Source organism: Eulemur rufifrons, chromosome 16 (assembly GCF_041146395.1).
Source record: "Eulemur rufifrons isolate Redbay chromosome 16, OSU_ERuf_1, whole genome shotgun sequence".
Classification (NCBI taxonomy): Eukaryota; Metazoa; Chordata; class Mammalia; order Primates; family Lemuridae; genus Eulemur; species Eulemur rufifrons.
The window spans coordinates 57,629,418-57,651,318 of record NC_090998.1 but is presented as its reverse complement, the minus strand read 5'-3'; the positions used below and the strand labels follow the sequence as shown (position 1 = coordinate 57,651,318).

General features: G+C 32.9%; 1 pseudogene; it reads right to left on the bottom strand.

Moving 5' to 3' along the window:
• Nucleotides 1-11,609: 11,609 nt before the first annotated feature.
• On the bottom strand, nt 11,610-18,414 carry LOC138397314 (cysteine-rich PDZ-binding protein pseudogene; annotated as a pseudogene).
• Between the last annotated feature and the right edge of the window lie 3,487 nt (nt 18,415-21,901).

Sequence of the window (21,901 nt, the reverse complement as noted above, 5' to 3'; positions counted from 1 at the left end):
AAGTGTACTAAAATAAGGTATGCTTTGTATTTAGATGAAATATTTAGTTATTAACTTGATGAAACTCAAGCAAGCCAAAAAGCCCATCTGTTCATAAGTAACTTCTCTGAAAGTTTATCATTGAATGTGAATTTTCTATTTTTAGACTGACATATTTGGATTAAGATATTTGGCATCCAGGGAACATATGCTAGATTGCATATGCATTACTCAGTGGTGGTGGCTCAAAAACTTGTCACTACTCCTTATCTTGTTACTACAGAGAAAATTATTAAATAGATATGTGTATCTTTATGCAGAATAGTACAGAATAGAAGTTTTGTCTGAAAAGGGAATCCTGGATAGACTATTGGGCAGTGTGAGCAACAGGATTCCAGTAATTATAAAGTGAACTGAGGGAGAAACAAGTGCACACTAAGCTTCCTCCCCATCACACATATTCCCCTCATTAGGAATATGTATTAAATGGTTACTTCATGTATATTAGAGTTTTAGAAGGTCAATGGATACCACCTCTCTTCTCTGTTTGTGGTTGGAACCAACAGAGAAATGGGCATGTAGAGGGAAAGTATATCACATTTTTACTTATATGCCATTTTACTCTCTATATGTCATGCATAAATCTTTGGCAAAATCAGCTTGTAACACTTGACCCCAGAATTATATTTATTAACTTAGTTACTGGAACACCTGGACAACCCCAGGCTTCACAATGCACTTGCATGCATACACACACACACACACACACACACACACACGGAAATCGCATTTTATTTAGAGCAGACAGAATTGAAGAGGAAGTAGAGTGGGCTGAGCCACATATAACCAGTTCATATCCCCAATTTACCCATTAGATAAGTCTTTCTATTTGTTTCAGGTTTGTGGCAGGGTGTGTAGGGGGTGGGGGGTGACAACACAAGAGAATAGAAATGTCACTCTGGTGGAAGGCTCTCTCCACAGAAATATGTAGAAAGGGGGCTATGTATTTTCCACTGGTGATTCTTAGGAGTTAAAGCCTGAGAGTTAGGGCAAATAGTTGTAAAGCAATTATAGACAAAGTACTATCACCATTAATATTTTATCATACTATTTTTAAATAGATAATGACAATTCATATTATGCTGTTACAGTGCATTGTGGCCTTCCCATAGTACTCACAGAAAGAACATTTTTAATGGTAGAAAATATACTATGCCTTCATCTATCTATCCAAATGATTTTCATTTTATTTGTGAAGCAAAATAGGAGATAAAAAAACAATATAAACAACTTGGCCCATACATATCTCTCCAGCCTCAGTGTTCTTTTGTTCTGAATTTATTCTGTGGTCTAGTAAAAACAATCTGCTGATAATGATTGTGTCACATTTCATACTATTCTTTGCTTTTGCATTGTGCTTTTGCTATTTCCTCTCCCTGAAATGTATTTCATGCCTCTTTTATCTAGCATTAAGTATCCTTCAAATCTCAGTTCAAGCATTATTTTATTCCACTAAAAACATTTTCCTCAATCTTCTGGATAGAGTAAGTGACTATCTTCTGTGAGTTAATAATAGCACTTTTCACAGTGTTTGAGATTGTATGTCATATATTTGTTAAGTCCACTGGAATATAAGTGGCTTAGGTTGAGGATTTTTTTAATATTGGTATCTTCATAACTTAGCACAGAGCATGTCCTACAGTAGGCACTTAAGAAGTACTTTTTTAACTAAAGAGGATAGAAACAATGGAGTTACTAGGACAGAAAGGACTTTCAGAGAAGAGAAATTGTGCATGAAGAGACAATTAGTCAAAATATATTTTAGAAATTTGGGAAATGGCATAGTTCTCTATACAGTAGATCTTTAACTTTTTAGATGGCACATTAATTTTTAAAAATCTTAAAAGTGTAATATTTTGATATTTAAAAGGGAACGCCTTTGAATGACAATGAACTCTTTAAAGAAATCTTCCAAACGGGTAATTTAAAAAACATGATTTCATGAGACTATTGTAAAATGATCAGAATCCCTAGATATGTGTTTATATTTTTCCATTTTGTATCATGAGCATCATTAAGTATTTCATGATTAAATTATAATCAGTCAACATTGTTATTCATAATGTGTTAATTATATGTACTACTTTAGCACTAGAATGAAAGAGAATAAATGGTATTTACATTCCAATGTATATCATAGGAAACAAATGTAGATCATAATAACATGGATATTTTTCATCCATTCCTGCTCATAACAACACATTATCAAGCCAATGACTTGTTTTTTGAAAAGCATCTTTTGAATATAGTGTGTGTTATATTTGTATAAACTACAGGTATAATAAAATTTTTTTTTCTCAAATTATATAGGGGAAAAACTGGTAGGACATTGGTGGTCAATAAGAAAGTAAACTTGGCTTTTTATATCAGATTTCTGAAGATATATTTTCCAACACAGATCTGATAAGATTGACATCTTCCTGTTCAGTTCTACTGTCTGAAATCTGTAGAGGAAGAATTCCATGTCTGTAACACCGTATTTAGATAAAACCTGTTACTGGCTACTCTAATAATGGAGAACCAAAGTCGCACATCCTCAATTTTTTGGTTTATGTCTTAATATACTTAAATTCTGGCTTGAGTTTAGGTTCAGTATTACAATTCTCTACTTCTGTGGTATTTACTGCTTATTTAAAGATATAAATAAAAATGTAGGCCTGCAAATACTTCTATGAGATTTCTACAGAAACTTTTATTTTGACTTCTATAAATTATTAAAAATTATTAGAAAATATTGATTTCGATTTTTTCTTTTAAGATTTACAATGTATTAGGACCAAATTAGATGTTTTGTATTAATAGTTAATGTTTATTCATATAAAGCAATCATTCTTCACTTAGCAATGCCAAAATAAGTGATAAAATTGGCATCTGCCTACTTAGTTATTGCTAGAACCAATCATTTGAGTTTGTGTTCTTTCTGTCATTCATGCACAATTAATCATTTTCAAAACTGCTCAGTCCTAAAGACGTTTGAAAATGTTGCACTTAATTTTGTTTTCTAAATTGCAATTTCTGCACTTCACTTCTTTTTTATTACTAAGCATATTTGCATAAAAATAGTATCAAATGAAACAAGTTGCCAATTTCATTTTAATGTATCTAAAATCCTCTTGAAATTGCTACAAGCCAACAAAATGTAAAATTGTTTGCTTTAGCTTGTGTGTGTTATAGAGAAAACTCATCCACCTCACTAGTGGTACCTGTGTAAAAATTTATTCTATTATTTTGATAAAGGAGAACTATAAAATATTGCTTAAAAATTACCTCAACTAACATTTAATTTAATCTCTGCAAGTGCAAAACAGAAACAATTGATTTCATGAAAATTAAAGTGAACTTTCAGAAGATTTAGGTCACTCTATCTGAGCAGGATTCTGCAGAATCATTTTCAGATTAATTATAAGTTTTGCAAAGAGTAATCACCTGAAAACATACTCAAAAGGTGTCATGAAGATAATTTTTACAGCTTCCATTTTTTATTTCTTCCTTTCTGTAATTTTTCTTTAAGTTTTCTATGTTGCAGGCATTAGCACATCAGGATCTCTGAAAAATATATTCTTGATAATTTGTTATTATTTCATTTCTTTATCCATGTTCACTATAGCAAATATCCAAGGTAATATAGACTTAACCATTCTGGAAACTTGTTTTTCTCAGTTTTCCTACTCTTGAGGTAAACTTTTGTTTTTAATAGTGGTTATATTTTTCTCTTATTACTATAATTGTTACTAAAATAGATACCAATATTTTAGTAACAATAACAGATTATTTAACTTTAGGATTTTTAGTGGAGAAAATAATTTTTATTTATAATTTTCCTGTTTCTCCTTCCAGTTTCTCCCTCTCCATCAATGTCATCATCACTGCTTTAGTCTTTGTTATGGTCATCTTAAGCCTGGATACTGCTACATCTTCTTGACTATTTTTAAAACCTCCAATCTTTTCTTTCCCTTCCAATAGAACCTGCACAAAATTTACAAATTATCTTACCAAAAACAAAACAAAACAAAACAAAACATTTTTACTTCCATTGGCTGCCGGTAGGAACTTTCCCCACAGTCCAGTGCTCTGCCAGTTACTGGCTAGCCTCAAGTCACCATCGCACGTGAACCCAGTTGCAGTGAACACCTCCAGCTCTGACACACATGACCATTGCCTGAATAGCCTCAACCAGCTGCCACCACCATAGGTAGACCCAGGCAGAACAATCTCTCACAATCCCAGACTCCAACCAGAACTTCCAACAGTGGCCTAGGATATAACCTACCACTCCACACAAATATCATTTAGCAAAGACTTGGACTGTGACAATCACAGGGGATTGGGACAAGACAGATCAGCTGCATGACAGGCTCTCAGTGCATCCACCCCACGCTTGCTGGGTCAATCTTCCAGAGTAGGTCACAAAAGCACCATCTAGGGACCTCTCCTTCTTCTCACTAAGTATGTGAGTTCCCAGCAAAGAAGAACAGGTGTGCTGCAAACCTATCAGCCCTGAGATGAGAGAAGAGGTTTCAGATGAGAAGAAACCAACAAAAGAACTCTGACAACATGAAAACAAAACAAAACAAAACAAGCTAGTTAGACACCCCCAAGGGATCACAATGGATCTACAGCAGTGGACCCCAACCAAAAGGAATTTGTCAAAATGTTAGAAATGGACCTTAGAAAATAGATGGCAAATAAGATGAATGGGATTGAAGAGAAAATTGAAAACCATCATAGAGAAGCCAAAATAATATTTCAGGACATTAATAAAAAAAACGAAAAGGTCACTAAAGAGCTAGACAACATAAGAAGGAATATAACAGAACTTAAAGGAATGAAAGAGTCATTTAGAGAACTTCAAAAGACAGCAGAAAGCTTCAGCAACAGACTAGACCAAGCAGAATAAAGAATTTCAGAGCTTCATGACAAGGCTCTCAAAGTAACCCAGTCAGTCAAAGATGCAAAAAAAAAAAAAAAAGAATAAAGAAGAATGAAAAACCACTCATAGAAATATGGGACCCTGTGAAGTAAGCCAATATATGAATTATACATATCCTTGAGGTAGAAGAAAAAAAAGCAAAGAGCATGGAAAATTCTTCAAGGGAATTATTAAGGAAAACCTCCCTGGTACTGCCAGAGATTCAGATATCCAGATACGAGATGGTAATTGAAGGATAGAAAGTTTCATAGGAAATAGGACATTACCAAGACACGTAGTCATCAAGTTGCCCAAAGTCAAAATGAAAGAGAAAATTTGACAAGCAGCAAAATGAAAGCAACAACTAACCCACAAAGGAAAGCCCATCAGGTTAACAGCAGACTTCTCAGTGGAGACTTTACAAACCAGATGGTATTGGGGCCTCATTTTCATTCTTCTTAAACAGAACAATTGCCAACCAAGAATTTTGTATCCTGTAAAACTAAGTTACATAAATGATGGAGAAATAAAGACTTTTTCAAACAAGCAAACACTAAGGGGAACTTGCCACTACTAGACCTGCCCTGCGGGAAATACTCACAACTACATTATGCATGCAACAACAGTTACCCACCAGTGTAAAAACATCTGAAAATTAAAGCTCACAGCTCTTATAAAACAATAGCACAAGAGGGAAAACAAAACAACAAAGTATCCTCCAACATGATGAACCCAACAGAATCCCACATATCAATACTCACATTGAACATCAACAGGCTTAATGTTCCACTTAAAAGATACAAACTGACTGAATGAAAAAACACACTACAGGTATATGCTGTTTTCAAGAAACACATCTAACTTGCAATGACACACACATACTCAAGGTAAAGGGATAGAAAAAATATTCCACACAAATGGGGGGAAAAATGCAAGCAGGTGTAGCCATTTTCATATAAGATAAAATAAACTTTAAATCAACAATGGTAAAAAAATAAAGGACAAAGATGGTTATTATGTAATAGTAAAGGGAGCAATTCAACAAGAAAAGAATGATCCTACATATATATGCACCTAACACAGGAGCTCCCCAGATTCATAAAGCAAATTCTACCAGATTTAAGCAAAGAAATAAACGGCAGCATAGTAATTGCCAGGGATTTCAACCCCACAATGACAGAACTAGACAGAATATCATTGTTGCAGAAAATCAATACGCAAACACTGGACTTAAATGAGAATCTAGAACAAATGGACTTACCAGACATTTACAGAACATTCTACCCCAAAACTACTGAATACACATTATTCTCATCAGAACATGGGACATTCTCCAAGATTGATCATATCTTGGGCCGCAAAACAAGTTTTGGCAAATTCAAAAAAAATCAAAATTATACCATATATCATCTGAGACCACAGGGAAATAAAACTAGAAATCAATTCAAAGAAAAACATTCAATTCTGCACAAAGTCATTGAAATTAAACAACCTGTTGCTGAATGATCTTTGGGTCAATGATGAATTAAGATGGAAATCAAAAGATTCGTCAAACCAAATGACAAAGCAGACACAAGCTATCAAAATCTGTGTGACAAAACAAAAGCAGTCCTAAGGGGAAAATTCATAGACTTAAATGCCTACATCAAAAAGATGGAAAGATCACAAATTAACAGTCTAATGTCACATCTCAAGGAACTAGAAAAAGAAGAGCAAACCAAATCCAAAGCTAGCAGAAAAAAAGAAATAACAAAGCCCAGAGCAGAACTAAATTAAATGGAAACCTAAAAAACAAAAAAGGGAAAGGATTAATGAAACAAAAAGTTAGTTCTATGAAAAGATGAACAAAAGCAATAAACCACTAGACATATGCATCAGAAATAGAACAGAAAGGACTCAAAGAAACTCAATCATAAATACAAAAGAAAACGTTATAAATGATACCACAGAAATACAAAATATCATCTATGAATACTGTAAAAACCCCTAAGCATAGAAACTAATAAATGTAGAGGGAATGAATAAATTCCTGGAAACATGCAGCCTCTCAAGCCTGAATCAGGAAGAAATAGAAATCCTGAATAGACCAATAACAGGCAGCAGTTTTGAAGCAATAATAAAAAATTTCCCAAGAAATAAAGCCCCAGGCCAAAGTCACAGATGAATTCTACCAGACCTACAAAGAAGAACTGCTACTCATACTACAGAAATTATTCCATAACATGCAGAAGGAGGGAACCATCCCTAACTCATTCTATGAAGGCAGTATCACCTTGGTATCAAATTCAGGAAAGGACATAACAAAAAAAGAAAAGTATAGACAAACATCCCTTACGAACATAGATGCAAAAATGTTCAAGAAATTACTAGCAAACAAAATTCAACAGCACATCAAAAGGATAATTCACCAAGATCAAGTGGGTTTCCTCCCGGGGAAGAAGGATGGTTTAACATATGAAATTCAATAAAAATTAATAAAAAGTAGATAGCCACATGCAGAAGAATGAAACAGGGCACCTATCTCTCACCATATTCAAAAATTAATTCAAGAAGGATAAAAGATTTAATTAAATGTAAGGCATGAAACCATAAAAATTCTAGAAGACAATGTAGGAAAAAGTCTTTTAGACGTTTGCCTAGGCAAAGAATTTATGACTAAGACCCCAAAGGCAAATATAGTAACAACAAAAATAAATAAATGGAACTTAAAATGCTTCTGCACAGCAAAGAAAATAATCAACAGAGTGAATAGACAACATATGGAAAGGAGAAAATATTCTCAAAGTATACATATGATAAAGGGCTAATAACCAGAATCTATAATATTAATACAAAGAACTCAAATCAATAATAAAGTGAACTCCATTAAAAAGTGGACAAAAGACATGAACAGAAGATTTTCAAAAGAAGATAAATGGCCTGCAAACATATGAAAAAAATGCTCAACATCACTAATCATTGGGGAAATGCAAAGTAAAACTACAATGAGATATCACTTTATTCCTGTCAGAATAGCCATGATTACCATTATTAAAAAGTCAAAAAACAATAGATGTTGGTGTGGATGCAGATAGAAAGAAATGCTTATACACTGTTGGTAGGACTTCAAATTAGTACAACCTCTATGGAAAACAGTATAGAGATTCCTCAAAGAAATATTAATAAATGTAGACCTACCATTCAATCCACCAATCCTACTTCTGGGTATCTATCAAAAGGAAAATAAGTCATTTTATCAAAAAGACACCTGCCCTCAAATGTTTATCACAGCACAATTCACAATTGTGCCCATCAATTCATGAGTGGATTAAGAAAATGTGGGAGAATATATATATATATATATATATATATATACACACACACACATACAGACATATATATACATATACACACCATGGAGCACTACTTGGCCATAAAAAGGAATGAAATAATGTCTTTTGCAGCAACTTGGATGGAACTGGAGACCATTATCCCAAGCAAAGTATCTGAGGAATGGAAAAACAAACACCACGTGTACTCTGTAATAATTGGGAGCTAATCGATGTGCATACATGGGCACAAAGAAATATAAAGGCCATTGGAATTCAAGAAGAGGGGAGGGTGGGATGGAATGAGGGGTAATAACTTACTTATCAGGTACAATGACCACTATTCTAGTGATGAGCACACTAAAAGCCCTGACTTATGTGTTATACAACGTATCCATGTAATAAAAATATTTGTACCCCCTTAATATTTTGAAATTTAAAAAAGATGAAATTTTTTTAAAGAAAAAATTAAACAAAAACACAACAATGGGGAGAAGATATGTCAAAAAGACACAGGAGCCAAATGAAAGCACTCCCAATGGCCAAATATAGAATAATTTGGTTTAAAAAATAAATACAGTATTATAGGATTATAAACCAAAACACAAAATAAATGTCTGTTAATCCATTCTAATATAAAAAGAATTGAACAAATAAATAACTGGAAAAGAATAGACAAATCTCTGAAGAAGAATTATAATGATTTATGCAAACATTATGCCCTCAAAGAGATGAAGGATAACTCCCACCCCCTAGTGGGAGTCACTTCACATAGTCACTTCCAACTAAGGAGTACAGTATGGAAAGAGGGAAAAGAGTAACTTTTCGGTGGAGAAATCTGACACTTCCTCAGCCAGGTGATTAAGGATAACATCAACAGTGATTGCTCATGTTGTTATTAGTATGTTCACTTGATTTGATGTGATGAGAAAAGCACTTTATCTGGATGGTGTTCCTCCCAAGCTCACATACCACCAGACTAATCATGAGAAAGATATAACTTGGTTAATAATAATGTCTGAAAATCTGTTAATTAATTGTGACAAATGTACCACACTGATATGCTAATAATAGGGGAAGCTTGGTGTGGGGTGTGCTCTGTATTATCCTTGTAATTTTTCTGTAAATCTAAAACTATTCTAAACTTAAAAGTCTATTTTTTTTTAAAAAAAAGAGGTAAAATTGACTTCTAACAGAAAACAACTAATTTATAAAGGCAAGCTCTGCCAAGAGAAGATGTTTACAGTCCAAACCAAATTACATGTTGAACCTAACTCTAAATTAGGCTTTCATTTTAGTATTCAGTATTTAAGTGATATAATTTGACTCTTATAATAAGCAACTTTAAGAGAAGTAGTTACCTTTTGGTGCCTAAAGATAACCCTGACTTTCATGAGAAATATTTAAAGAGAAAAAAATGCAATAGACACTATCAGAATTTCTCTAAAAAAATGTAATTAAACAGAGAAATGGATGGAGAACCTTAAGGAAGAAACCATTTTTCTAAGAAATTGGTAGACGTTATTTTCTCTGAATACTCCAAATGACTGAGAAGTTTTTGACTAGGTTTCTGCCATATTTATATGCCTGCAAATTGATTTACTTTGTTCCGCATACGTCCTAGCTCACTCTGCTGAGTGATCCTAAATGCATTCTTAGCAATAAGTCACAAATCCTTAAAAAATTAAGCCCCTTTGAACCTTGAATTAAAGATATGCCTACTTTAAATGTTCTTACACCATACTCTTTTCTATATTACCTTGCCAACCATTTTCATGTTTGTTTACTTTACAATTGTTTTTTAAAATAAACTTTATTTTTAGAACACTTTTAGATTTACAGACAAATTGAAAAGATAGTACATATATTCTGTCCGAAGTTTCTCCTATTATAAACATCTTACATTATTATGGTACCTTTATTACAGTTTGTGGACTGATACTGATACATTAGTAACTAAAGTCCATATATTATTCAGATTTCCTTAGTTTTTATCTAATGGCTTTTTTTTTTCTGTTCCGGGATCCCATCCAAGGTTCATTACATTTAGTTACCATGTTTCCTTAGGCTTCTCTTGGCTGTGAAAATTTCTCAGACTTTTTTTGTTTTGGATGACCTTGACAGTTTTTTTAAGTAACTTTATTGAGGTACAATTGATATATAAAAACTTCACATAGTTAATATATACAATTTGATGAGTTAAGACATATGCAAACACTTCTGAAACCATCAACACAATCAAGGAAATAAATATATCCATAACCTCCAAAAGTTTCTTTGTGCCTCTTTGGTTTATGCATGTCAGGGTGTGTGTATATGTATTAAGAGCACTTACCCACTTACCATGAGATCTACCTTCTTGACAAATTTTTAAAGTGCATAATATAGTGCAATATTATTAACTACAGGCAGTATAATGAACAGCAAATCTCTAGAACTTATTTGCATAACTGAAATTTTATAAGTATTAAATAATAATTCCTCATTTCCCTTCATGCTCTAGAAACCATCATTCTACTTTCTATTTCTGAGTTTGAACATTTTATTTTTCTTTTTTCTTTGTTTTATTTATTAATATTTTTTGATGGGATAGCAGGAGGTAAAAAAAAAAAAAAGTTTTGTTTCTGCTTCAAAGAGTTTTCCCAAAGAATGACAACTTTTTTTTTATTATATGTTATCATGAATGAAACTGTTCTTCTGGCTTTCATGACAGTTTGAATTCAAGGTAATATGTATAATATGTGTTTTTTTTTTTTGAAATTCAATGTATTTTTTTGAACATATGGGTGTTCTTTGTGTTCTTGTCTTATATAAAAGGAATTGGCGCTTTGGCTTCAAGAATAAATTTAAAAAAATCACAAATCCAATTTGTCTTTGATATGGCTCTGAGCTAATTACTAAAAGAACCAGTCAGCAATAATGGCTACAAGCATTTCAATATCCTATGAAACTGCAATTAAGAGTCTGCTGATTCCAAAAACTATGCAATGAATAAGGAATGAGGGAAGAAATATACATCTAGATGCCAAGTTCAGAGCCAAATATCAATAATCTCACATTTGTAATATCTATAAATCAAGTAGAGGAAGGAGATAAGAATTATATGAATAATCTTAAATAAGAACATGCACACGGAACTTGGAAATTATTTTTCATTAACTTTGCCATTTATTCCAATTAAATAAGATGCCTATAAGGAAAATAGACACTTTAGGAAGAATACTACTTACAATTTTGCTTTTCAGAAACTTTGAGAGCAAAAGAATTAATACCAGTCAACTACTTCCCTGGTTTACACTTAATCATTTGTCTTAAAATATGTTACTTTGTAATCTGAACATCTATGTTCTACCTTAAAAATTCAAAGCAGAAATTAAATCATATAGAAAGCCAACAACTTCAAAATACATCCAAACAAATATTTGCTTATATATATTTTTTATCCTAAGCCTTTTCTTATGCAATGCACAGATGCTCTTTTTGTAGGCACAGCCCTGATGGTAATGAGAACCTAGTTGGTGAATAGAACTTACACAAATTCTGCAAGTAGAGAAGGTATTCTTTCCATTTGGATAGATTTTTGCTTTTTTTGAGGTCAAAGCTTTATTTTCATTTAGCTTTCTTCTACCACTTTCTGTGGTATTCCTTATATTATATACATTCTTTCCATGTATCTGTAGTGATAACAATACCAAGTTTCTATTCACATTTTCCCCACACATCCTCTTCCCAAAGGTCTTCTTAGCCACAGAAGAAGTAGCAGCAGCAGCTTGAAAACATTAACCAGGTTTGACTATACAGATACCTCATATAGTGGATACATGTCCTGCAGTGAGTGACTTATTTCAGTTAGCATAATGTCCCCAGACTAATTTATGTTGCTGCTTATGACAGGATTTCCTCCTTCTTTAAGGCTGAATAATCTTCCATTGTAGGAATATACCACATTTTTTTTTGTACCTATTTATCCATCTATGTAGATCTCGGCAGTTTCTACATTTGACTATTGTAAATAATGCTGTAATGAACATAGGCATGCAGATTTCAAGATCCTGATTTCAATTGTCTTAAATATATACCCAGAAATGGGAATGTTGGATTATGTGATAATTCTATTTTTAATTTTTTGCAGAATCTCCACCCTGTTTTCATAGTGGGCATACCATTTTACATTCCCACTAGTGTGCAGGGGTTTCAATTTCTCCATAACCTTGCCAATATTTATCTTTTGCTTTTTGATAATAGTCAGACTATTAAAACAGGTGGGAGGTGATATCTTATTGTGGTTTTGATTTGCATTTCCCTTATAATTGGTGATATTAAGCACCTTTTCATATACCTGTTGGCCATTTTATAGATAAAATGATTTTATATGTAGAAAACCTTAAAGACTCCATGAAAGAACTGTTAAAACCAATGAATGAAATCAGTAAAATTGCAGGATATAAAATCAACATACAAAAATCAATTGTGTTTTTATACACTAAAAGGAAATTAAGAAAATCCCATGTACACTAGCATCAAAGAGAGTAAAATACTTATGGGTAAACTTAATGAGAGAGGTAAAAGACTTATATACTGAAAGCTGTAAAACATTGATGAAAAAATTAAAGAAGTTGTAAATAAATGGAACCATATCCTTTGTTCATGGATTGGAAGATTTAATACTGTTAAAATATCCATTCTACCCAAAGCAATCTACAGAGTCAATGCTCTCTCCATCCAAATCTCAATGGCACTTTTTTACAGAAGTAGAAAAAAACAATCCTATAATTTATATGGAACCACAAAGGACTCCATACGCCAAAGCAATTTTGAGAAAAAGGAGCAAAGCTAGAGGCATCATGCTTCCTGATTTCAAAAATATATTACAGGCCGGGCGCAGTGGCTCATGCCTGTAATCCTAGCACTCTGGGAGGCCGAGGCAGGTGGATCGCTCGAGGTCAGGAGTTCGAGACTAGCCTGAGCAAGAGTGAGACCCCGTCTCTACTAAAAATAGAATGAAATTATCTGGCCAACTAAAATATATATAGAAAAAATTAGCCGGGCATGGTGGCACATGCCTGTAGTCCCAGCTACTCAGGAGGCTGAGGCAGTAGGATCGCTTAAGCCCAGGAGTTTGAGGTTGCTGTGAGCTAGGCTGACGCCACAGCACTCACTCTAGTCCAGGCAACAAAGCGACACTCTGTCTCAAAAAAAAAAATATATATATATATATATATGTATTACAAAACTATAGTAATTAAAACAGTATAATTCTGGCATAGAGACAGATATATAGACCAATGGAACAGAATAGAGAGCCCATAAATAAACCCACGTATATATGGTCAACTGATCTTCAACAAGGTTGCCAAGAATACACAGTGTGGAAAGGATACTCTCTTCAATAAATAGTGTCAAGAAAATTTGATATCTACATGAAATAAAATGAGTTAGACCCTTATCTTACACCATTCATTAAAATCAATTCCAACTACTTAAATGTAAGAATAGAAACTGTAAAACTCCTAGAAGAAATCATAGGGGTAAAGCTTGATGACATTCTTCTTGCCAGTAATTTCTTCAATATGACACCAGAAGTATAGACAACAAAAGCAAAAACAGACAAGTGTGACTACATCAAACTTAAAAGCCTCTCCTCTGCACAACAAAGAAAAAATTCAACAGAATGCAAATACAATATACAGAATGGGAGAAAATATTTGTTCAATATTCAAAAGATATAAGGAAATTCTCTAACTCAATAGAAAAACAAATAACCAGATTAAGAAATAGGCAAAGGATGTGAATAGACATTTCCCCAAATAAGACATACAAATGGCCAACAGGTATATGAAAAAGTGCATGACAATTTTAAGGAGTCCTGGTCTGGTATTTTGTAGAATGTGTGTCAATTGGGATTAGTTTTATGGTTTTTTTTCACTATTAATCTGGGGATATGTGTACTTGGGAAGAGGATCCCAGAAGTAAAGTGCCATTTTTATCACATCATATCAAGAGTACATATTATCAATATGAGTTTTCTCTGTTGACACTATCCTTAGTCACCTGACTGAGGTAATGTTTGCCAGATTTCACCACAGTGAAGTAATTTCTTTTTCTCCTTTCTATACCATATGCTTTACATGGAATTCACTATATGCGACTCATACTTTAGGTTTGAAGACTATGCTCCACTTTTTGAGAGTGGTTGCTGTTTAGGTTACAGTCTGAAACCATCAGTTCTTGGCACATTCATGGCAGAATGACCACACATGCCAAAGTTAGGAAAACACGAAAATGAGGTTTATTGAGGAGAGAAAGATAGGATTATAGGGCAAGAGCAACATGTAGGTTTACAGAGCATGGTACATATGCCATGGATGACTACTGGATACACTGTCACATCAGGGTAGGTAAAAGGAAGGGCAAAGAGAGAGCTTGGCTAGGGTCTGCATCCTATTTCATAGTTTCTGGTTAGGGACCTTCCTTGTGGTTCAGAGGTCACCATGGAACCAGTTTAATTAGACAGTTGGGAGTCACATGATCTGAGCCTTAACTATGCATGTGGGTTCTAGGTCACTTTCCAGACTTTATGGTACCCATGCAGTTTAGCCCATGGGCTAGAGAGTCCTCTGCATTCTTTTGTAGCTGGTGCACCAAGTTCTTATTGGCAGATTCATAGCATAAATTATTAATTCATTCAAAAATATTTGTGGAAACTCTGACATTGTGTAGTATTGATTGGCGTTGTGCTTGGTACTAAGGTTGAAATGATGACCAAGACTGACAAGAACCCTGCTCTGGTAGATCTGACATTCTTAGATTAATAATTGATGGGACTTACCTAAGAAGGTAAACTAAGTACAGAGAGAAAATAAAGACTACGGACATAAGAAAAAGAAGCAGCAACGTAAAGTGGAAAGAGTATTGGGTAGTCTAATTTTGGTCTTAAATCTACCACTTCATAGAACATAATTTTTTTTCTCTCTCAAAGACTAACTAACTTTCTTAGATGGTTCATGTTAGATGAGAAGCCTCTTTCCCATTGCTCTGGTTTCCATAAGAAGGGAATTTTCCCCTAAAAATCCCTACTTTTTGCCCTTCCCTAATTCCTTATAGCAGTGGAATGAGTTTTCTTGATGGTGAGAAATAGTCATTAATTCATGATTCTTAACTTAATGAGACTAACCTAGAAATGGTGCTAAATGGGAGAGATTTTGTATCTTTTCCTTTTTCATTTTTCTTTTTTTTTTCTTTTTTCCTACTCTGGACCAGTGTAAGACAACTGCACATGGCTGTAGCATTTGCTGTGTGGGCAAAATGTTCCATTGGGATTTGCTGTCTATTTTTCTGCCTTCTGGAGACTTTGCTAAAAACATCATCAACATACTATGTAGAAGCCTAGGAATCTGCCATTGAAATCCTGAGAAAGTAAGTTCTTGCAATTTTATAAACTTTCTAGAAGAGGTGGGGTGAACAAAGCAATTTGTAATTTGATTATTTTATCCCAAGACAAGGAGTGAGTGGTCCCATTTGGGCTTCCTTTTATGTCCTCCATATTAGTTATATTAGAAATATAAGAGATGTTTTGATTTTTCTTCTGTCTTTGTCTTAGTGCTCAATTTGTTCAGAACTTAGATAAAACAAAGGATGGATTTTTTTGCTGAGACTGTCAAACCAATCTCAACAATTTATAAGTCTAAATAAAATCATTTATATTTTAATAGCTTGAAAATAATAATTCACCATATAAATGTAACTTGTTAATATAGCAATAGTGAAGCTTTTGAAACTAATAGCCACATGTACTCTACATCCATGTAAAGAATATTGAATTATTACAACTTATAGTACTATCCAAAATAATAATGAAATTTTCAATTTTAAAGTTGGTAGCAAACTTTCTTAGCTTTATAGAGTGGACTCTTACATATTCCTAATTGCCAATTATTTTCCCCTCTCTTTTTGACCACTGCATTTTCAATATAAAACTATGCTTTTAATTAATTCCTGCTCAGTAAATAGGTATTCAGATGCACATTTTGTGCATCAGAATCACAATTAAAGCTGTAGGGTTAGTTTTTGCAACGTTATTCTAATTAAAATACTTTTAGCTGTATTTGGCATGCATTAAAATGTCAAGTAATTGACAACCCATAAGTGAAAAATTGATCCAATTATCAAGCCAGCTAGAACTTTTTTTTTGTTTTTCAACTGCTAAGATTTATTATGGCCATTAGAATTACAGATGTTTATATGTTTGCTTTTAGTAATTGGAATTCATTTAACTTTGCCATGCCCTCAGTGGTGTTTCAGCTCTTCAGTGGGAGAGACAATTCCTCAATCTTTGAAGTGCACATTTAGAAAAGGCCTCCCAAATTTCTCTTCACATAGAGTGGATAATCATGCTTTCATCGGAATTTAGGGAATAGATTTTTCTTTTCATGTCTCCAGATGGTCGTTTTGGTAATGAGTAACAGGAACACAGCTTGTCCTAAGACATGGCTTCTATACAATGTGCTATTTTTTAAATTAGTAACATTAATCTTTAATGAATTAATTAATTTAAGTCATGCAAATGGAATAAAACAGAAGAAAATATAATTGTTAGCTTCTACTTGCAGCCATTTGGTTCATCTCTCTTGCAATGTAATAAAAATATATAATCCTTTCAATAAAAGTCAGCCAAATAAACTCCCCCAATATCAATTCTGTATATGCTTTAAAAGTATCAAAGGAGAATTACTAATAAAACAGAAAAGAAAAAAATTGGAAGATTAATATTTACTCAATTATTTATGTTGAATTTTTGAATCAGTAGTGTAGGGGGAGCAATATATATTGTTTCTGAAGAATTTTATCAATAAATATTAACCAATTAGAAAAAAAGTCATTTCAGGGTATAGATTGTAGATACTAAATTTATGTTTCTAAATCTTATAACTCAAAAATATATCAAACTTACTTATTTGTTATGGATATCATAGATACAATTCCAGTGATTGTATTTCAAATGGTGTTAACAGGATATACTTAAAACCATAACAATTCTTCCCTTACCCAAGGCCTCAGAATAACATTTATCTCTTAAAGTTAAGTCAAATTCATCATCTTAGTACCCAGTGCCTTTCTGCACTCATCTTCTTAACTCATCCAGACACATTCCTGGGACTCTAGATTCAGGCCACCTTTTAACATCCAACACATCTTGATCAAGCCCACCTCTTTGCTTTTTCCTCTGCTATTTTCTTATTCTCCAGTGTTCTTCATTCTGCCTGTCCACAGTTCCAAGAAGACCAGCCTCAAAACTTACTTTCACCGAAAACACTCCTTTATGAACCTATTCCAGAAATAGTGTTTATTTTAAATTTCATAGTAGCCTTACAGTGTGTGCTTCACTATGAGAAATGTATTTACAGTCAATTCTTATTATTCATGGTAGTTATGTTCCTTAAAGTTACTGCAAACACTGAATTAGCAATGATTGAATCATTGCTTCTTGGTGAAATAAAGAAGAAATAATGGGTTAGGTTTCTGAGAGCTTCTGGTCACAAGATTTTCATTAACCAATAAATATTAAGAGTAAGGTTGTTTCATGGATGTTTCTGTTTCAAGACACCTTATGTAATGTAAATTGTTGATTCATTAACACTGAATTTATGGGCAACATGAATTCAAGCACTATACCTTGTCATTAAATGAAACTTACCTCACATGGTTATTTTCTCCTAAAGCGTATCACAGCTGTCTTGAACTTAGCAACACTAGACAAACACTGCAGCACTAGGCATGGGGGCCATTTTCACACGATGAAATCACCAAGAAAAAGTACAAAAGCGAGAAAAACGTGGTATTAAATAGAGCATAACAAAGGACACTTTTTACAGTTTGAGAACTGACATAAAATGGCAGAGCCATGCCTTATTCAACCTCAGCTGGGATCGTGTGGGTTGGCTCACTCAAATTTTTCACTGCATTGAGCATGCTCAGGTCCCAAATGCCAGTGAAAGCCTTGGATGTTGATTTTGGGTTTACATGTACATTTTAACGAGTAGGCAAACTTATGAAAATGAAATCTGTAAATAATGAGGATCAACTGTGTATTTCCTAATTGCTTCAACTACTTTGTTTTGCCTTCAGAATTACATCCCCTTTAACACTGTGCAAGTCCATCGTGATACATTCAATACATACTTGCTGAATATGAAAATAAGTTAAATCTCACATTGACACAAACTGTATTGTAAATGTGAATATCACTATCCAATTGTTTTGATTATAGGATCTCTGGCCTTATTTGGAAAAATGGACTTAAAAGTCTCTGAGTAAAATTTATTTAGAACGTAAAACTCAAACATAAATGAATAAGCCTAATTATAACAAGCGATAATGTTAGAGGAAAATATGACAGTAATATCATTTCAGTGCTGGTAATGTAATTCTGGAATAGTTCAAGGGACAGAGACTAGACAGGCAAATATGGTGATAAAGAGGCTCTTGAAATTATCTAGATTTGAGATGATGGGAGAAAAGGGCTGGAATTAGGACAGTTGCAATTTAAAAGAGAAGCTATTTGAGGGAAACTTTTTAAAGAATCTATTTGAAATATTCTCATAAGACAATTGTTTTCTGTTTTAGAAATAAAAAACAATTTATATTCTAGTCTACATGTAGCATAAGATTAAAAGGAGTTAGAAGAAAAGATTATTCTGCAAATATAGGAAAACAACATGAACCAAAACAACAAAAGAGAATAACGATAAAACTGATACTTATTATTGGTGCAAAAAAATAATAATAATTAATAGAGATGATTCCTATTTTAAAAATTCAGAAAAATTGAGGTTGCCTAAAAGAAATGAATCATTCAAAATGTTTTTTAAGCATCTTGATGAATTCCTTGAATTTCTACTTATAACTATGTCCTTGGGGAGTATAAATGGAAATAGCAGATGTTAGTAAAAATGACTGTGACTTAACAAGCTTCTCAAACAAAGCTAACAAAGTCCCTAAGTCCATAATAATTGCTTATTTGTGTGAAAAGGATTCTGAATCACACATGCATTCTCCTCTCATCTTTCTCAACTAAAATGATCCTTCATAGATTGCTAAACATTCAAGAGGCTGCCAAATTGGAAAGGAAGTGCTTTTTGCTTTAATTTTGCCATGATTTGTGGGATTTTGTTTTTGCCCATCACTAAATGTAGTGGACAATTTTCATGAACCTGATTTTTTTTTTGTAAAGCTTAATTATGCCATATTCAAATTTGGCAAAAACACTGTCTTGTTTCCTGTTTCATTTATGCATATATTCAAATTGGTTTTGAAAAGGATTCATATTTTGCTTCATTTAGGTAATTATTATACAGTACAATTTACTGACTCCAGTGGAATATTCCCCAACCTTCCCTATGCTGATATTAGCAATAGCTGGTTTATTTTATAATGTACATAAATATTAGGCTTATCTGTTTTACAATTGTTTCTCTGTCCATTGGGAGGAGCCATTGCCCTTCAGGAAGAGAAGAAAGTATGGTTACAGAGAAAGTTGTCTCTTTGTTTCTGTTTTTCACCTGATATCATCAGGCCCTTATGGCTCTGGATCAAAATTCATTCTAGGAAATATGGGTGCTTTAGTAATATCTGTCTTATTACTGACTATTCATAATAAACAACTCCACAAAGCAGTTCGTTTTCAGTGGAGATGTCTCTGTGTCTAACCCAATACCTGGTAAAATATTACACAATTTATTTCAGAAATTAAAGAACCATATTAAATTACATGATTTTTAAAATTTGTTTTTAGAATAACTAAGTAAAAATATTCACTGGAAGACCATAGAACAAATTATCCTTAACCTGTATGTAACTTTCTCAATTTTCAGATACTTCTTCACCTCTATAAATATGTAAACATTAAGTATGTTCTTCTCTAAATGAGCTTCTAAAAAGCCATCTAAACATTTGGTTATTTGCAATAATTATACTGGAAAACATGAAATATTTGAGAGTCATATACTTACTGAGTGCGCAAAATTTGCAATTAAGTTTAGTTTGATGTGCTGAAATATTACACAATTAGAAATTGAACATTCTGTTTGATATGCTTACTTAGGAAATGATCTTTTGATCTTTTTATGGACAACTATTTTACTATTAAAAATCATGATGCAAAGGAATAGATAATGATGCAAAAAGCATGGACAATGAACAGAGGCAGTACAGAATAAAAATGTTTAAATAAATTCAATTTCCAAACATTAAAATACTCAGGCCCAAGTTCTCCAAGGAAATTAAAATCATAAAAACTTGTTGAATGAGCAGACTTCCAGTTGGTTAACTGCAGCAGCAACTAACAGAATAAAATCCATTGTTGGTGATTTGCCTTGCTGTTTTTTTCTCTGTAAGTTAAAATAAACAAATTTTAAAACCCTCAATTTTAAAAGTTTGCCCATATTCTAATTTAATAACTCACAATACATAACATGTATTCAGTGTCTACCGTGTGCTATTTCATTAGACACTTTATATTCATTATCATTTTTAATACTTTGAAGAAACCTATGAGGTAGACATTATTATTTTTATTTTATAGTCTTAGAAATTCTGTGTTCAAAAGCACCAAAAATTTGAATGAAAGTACATGGAATTTTCAAATCTAGATTTATATCACTTCAAAATTTGTACTCTCCCCACTAGAAACTATTCCTCCAATTAACTAAATCCAGTCTTCAATTCTCAGACTTCATATTAATTAAACCCTAAGGAAATTTGACACAGTTGATCATTCCCTCTGGAAACACACTGTTCACTTGGCTTCTAGTAAAACACAATCATCTATTAATATTTTTATTCTCATCTTATTAACTTCCAGGCAGGCAAGAGTTTTGCCTGTTTTTCTCACTACAAGATGATTAGTACATAGAACACATATAAATCACATAAGTAGAAACAAAAATTGGGTGCAGAAATAAACACAATCTTAATTGCTAGAAAAGAATGAAAATACATTTAGTTCTTTAATGTCTTAACACTTAATAAAATAATATATTAGTGAATCCTCAAAAATATGTAAGCTTTATGCATGGATCTTCCCTCATGAAAAAGGTTACTTACAAAATCAATTTTAGATTTTAAACATTGTTTAGTGATTATACACATAGTAGATGACATTGATAAAAGCTATAGAAACGTGATATACATTTTTCTCTAAAAGAAAATATTCATTTACTCATAAATATTTCCTGGAAACCTATTCTAGGCTCTGTAGATATAGCACAGGCTGGCATTGATAAGGCCATTTTAGATTTGGCAGTCAGGAAAGAAAACTAGGAAGAGGTCTTGAACCAAGACCTAAATGATGAAAAGGTGACCGCTATGGGGATAATTGGGGAATAAGTATTCCAGGGAACATAAAATATGAAAGCCCTGGTAGGATTCACTGATGAATTCACTAGAAGAGAAGCAGAGAGTAATCATCTGTCTGAGTAATCAGCTCAGTGGATTTGGGGCTGTGCAATTAAAATGGAGAAGTCACTAACTGAAATGGTATGGATTGGGTGAGATGCAGGGTTAGGACAAGGGTTAAAATTCAAAATGTATTTAGTTAAGTTAATTTTGAGACGTTTAAATAGCTATTTCGATTGTATGTGTGGCAGGT